Source organism: Mesocricetus auratus, unplaced genomic scaffold, assembly GCF_017639785.1.
Source record: "Mesocricetus auratus isolate SY011 unplaced genomic scaffold, BCM_Maur_2.0 Super-Scaffold_100024, whole genome shotgun sequence".
Taxonomy (NCBI): Eukaryota; Metazoa; Chordata; class Mammalia; order Rodentia; family Cricetidae; genus Mesocricetus; species Mesocricetus auratus.
This window is the reverse complement of record NW_024429205.1, coordinates 29,258,798-29,262,261: the sequence shown is the minus strand read 5'-3', so window position 1 is coordinate 29,262,261 and position 3,464 is coordinate 29,258,798.

Below are 3,464 nucleotides of genomic sequence, written 5' to 3'. Positions count from 1 at the left end.
GCCACTTTGCTGAAGGTGTTTATCAACTGTAGGATTTCCCTGGTAGAGTTTTTAGGGTCACTTATGTAAATTATCATATCATCTGCAAATAGTGAAAGCTTGACTTCTTCTTTTCCTATTTGTGTCCCCTTGATCTCCTTTTGTTGTCTTATTGCTCTAGCTGGAACTTCAAGTACAATATTGAAGAGATATGGAGAGAGTGGACAGCCTTGTCTTGTTCCTGATTTTAGAGGTATCCCTTTGAGTTTCTCTCCATTTAGTTTGATGTTCGCTGTTGGTTTACTGTATATTGCTTTTATTATGTTCAGGTATGTTCCTGTTATCCCTGATCTCTCTAGGACCTTTATCATGAAGGGGTGCTGGATTTTGTCAAAGGCTTTTTCAGCATCTAGTGAGATGATCATGTGGTTTTTCTTTCGCAGTTTGTTTATATGGTAGATTACATTGATAGATTTTCTAATGTTGAACCATCCTTGAATTCCTGGGATGAAGCTTACTTGATCATGGTGGATGGTTTTTCTGATGTGTTCTTGAATCAGGTTTGCTAGTATTTTATTGAGTATTTTTGAATCGATGTTCATGAGGGAAATTGGTCTATAGTTCTCTTTCTTAGTTGTGTCTTTGTGTGTCTTGGGTATCAAGGTAATTGTAGCCTCATAAAAAGAGTTTGGCAGTGAGCCTCCTGCTTCTATTGTGTGGAATACTTTGAGGAGTATTGGAATTAGCTCTTCTTTGAATTTCTGGTAGAAGTCTGCACTGAAGCCATCTGTGCCTGGGCTGTTTTTGGTTGGGAGAATTTTGATGACTGCTTCTATTTCATTAAGTGTTATAGGTGTGTTTAGATTGTTTATCTGTTCTTGATTTAGTTTTGGCAAGTGATATCTATCCAGGAAATTGTCCATTCCCTTTAAATTTTCGAATTTTGTGGATGATTCTCTGGATTTACTCAGTGTTCGTTGTTATGTCCCATTTTTCATTTCTGAATTTGTTAATTAGCATGCTCTCTCTCTGTCTTTTTGTTAGTTTGGAGAGAGGTTTGTCTATTTTGTTGATTTTCTCAAAGAACCAACTCTTTGTTTCATTGATTCTTCTCTATGTTTTCCTGGTTTTTACTTGATTGATTTCAGCCCTCATTTGTATTATTTCCTGGCGTCTGCTCCTCCTGGTTGTGTTTGCTTCTTTTTGTTCTAGAGCATTGCTATTAATTCTCTTGTGTGACTGTTCTCCAGTTTCTTCATGTGGGCACTTAGTGCTATGAACTTTCCTCTTTGTACTGCTTTCAGAGTGTCCCATAAGTTTGGGTATGTTGTGTCTTCATTCTCATTGAATTCTAGGAAGTCTTTAATTTCTTTTTTTTATTTCTTCCTTTACCCAGGAATGGTGCAATTGTGCATCATTCCATTTCCATGGGTTTGTAGGGTTTCTGAGGATTGTGTTATTGTTGAATTCTAATTTTAATGCATAGTGGTCTGGTAAGATACAGGGGGTTATTCTAATTTTGTTTTGTATCTGTGGTGATTTGCTATGTTTCCTATTATGTGGTCAGTTTTAGAGAAGGCTCCATGTGGCGCCGAGAAGAAGGTATATCCCTTTGTGTCTGGGTGGGATGTTCTATAGATGTTTGTTAAACCCAGTTGGTCATAACTTCTATTAGTTCTTTTCTTTGTTTGTTAAGTTTCTGTCTGGAGGTCCTGTCTAGTGGTGAGAGCGGAGTATTGAAGTCTCCTACTACTAGTGTGTGGGATTTTATGTGCTTTAGTTGAGTTGAGCTTTAGTAATGTTTCTTTCACGAATGTGGATGCCTTTGTATTTGAGGCATAGATGTTCAAAATTGAGACTTCATCTTGATGGACTTTTCCTTTGATGAATATGAAATGTCCTTCTTCGTCTCTTTTGATTGATTTTAATTTGAAGTCTAGTTTGTTAGATATTAGGATTGCTACACCAGCTTGTTTCTTGGGTCCGTTTGATTGGAAAATCTTTTCCCAACCCTTTACTCTGAGGTAACATCCGTCATTAACATTGAGATGTGTTTCTGGTAGGCAGCAAAACAATGGGTTCTGTCTTTGTATCCATTCTGCTAGTCTATGTCTTTTTATAGGCAAGTTGAGACCGTTGACATTGAGGAATATTAATGACCATTGACTGATGATTCTTGTTTGTGGAGTTATTGTTTGTAGTTTATCCTCCCTTTTTCTTTTGGTGTTTGGTAAATTGGTATTATCTATTGCCTGTGTCTTTGTGAGTGTAGTTATCTTCATTGGGTCTAGGTTTTCTTCCAGCACTTTCTATAGAGCTGGATTCATGGATATGTATTGTTTAAATCTGGCTTTGTCATGGAATATTTTGTTTTCTCCATCTATTGTAATTGAAAGCTTTGCTGGATATAGTAGTCTGGGCTGGCATCCTTGTTCCCTTAGCGTTTGTAGGACATCTGTCCAAGATCTTCTGGCTTTCATAGTTTCCATTGAGAAGTCAGATGTAATTCGGATAGGTCTGCCTTTATATGTTACTTGGCCTTTTTCTTTAGCTGCTCTTAATATTTTCTCTTTACTCTGTAGGTTTGGTGTTTTGATTATTATATGGAGAGGTGACTTCTTTTTCTGGTCCAGCCTATTTGGTGTTTTGTAAGATTCTTGTATTTTCATAGGCATATCCTTCTTTAGGTTAGGGAAGTTTTCTTCTATGATTTTGTTGAATATATTTTCTGCTCCTTTGAGCTGTATTTCTTTACCTTCTTCTATACCTATTATTCTCAGGTTTGGCTTCTTCACGGTGTCTCATGTTTCCTGGATATTTTGTGTTAGGGATTTGTTGGTTTTGAGATTTTCTTTGGTTGACAACTGTATATCCTCTAATGAGTCTTCAACACCTGAGATTCTCTCTTCTATCTCCTCTATTCTATTGGTGATACTTGCATCTGTAGTTCCTGATCATTTACCCAGCTTTTCTATTTCCAGCATCCCCTCATTCTGTGTTTTCTTTATTGTTTCTATTTCAGCTTTCAATCCTTCAACTGTTTGAGTTGTTTCCTTCATTTGTTTGGTTGTTTTTTCTTGGTACTCTTTAGATTCTTTGAGAGATTTGTTCATTTCTTGAATTTGTTGGTTCTTTTTTTTCCCCATTTCATGTATTTTTAATTTATTTTTTCTTCTATTTCTTTAAGGGATTTCCTTGTTTCTTCTTTGAGGGTCTCTTTCATCTTCATAAAATAATTTTTAAGGTCTGTCTTCTCTGCTTCGTCTATGTAGTGCTTTTCAGGTCTTGCTGGCATTGGTTTTCTAGATTCTGGTGGGATCCTGTTGGTCTTTCTATTGCTGAGTGAGCTCTTATTCTGTCTTCTTCCCATCTCTTCTTCCAGTGGGTGCAGGTGGGGTCTTTCTGTCTCCACTGGTCTCCTTCTTTCCTGAAGCTGAAGCTGGGGTCGCCGGAGGTTGGGGTCTGGAAGTGCTGATGGCTTTCCT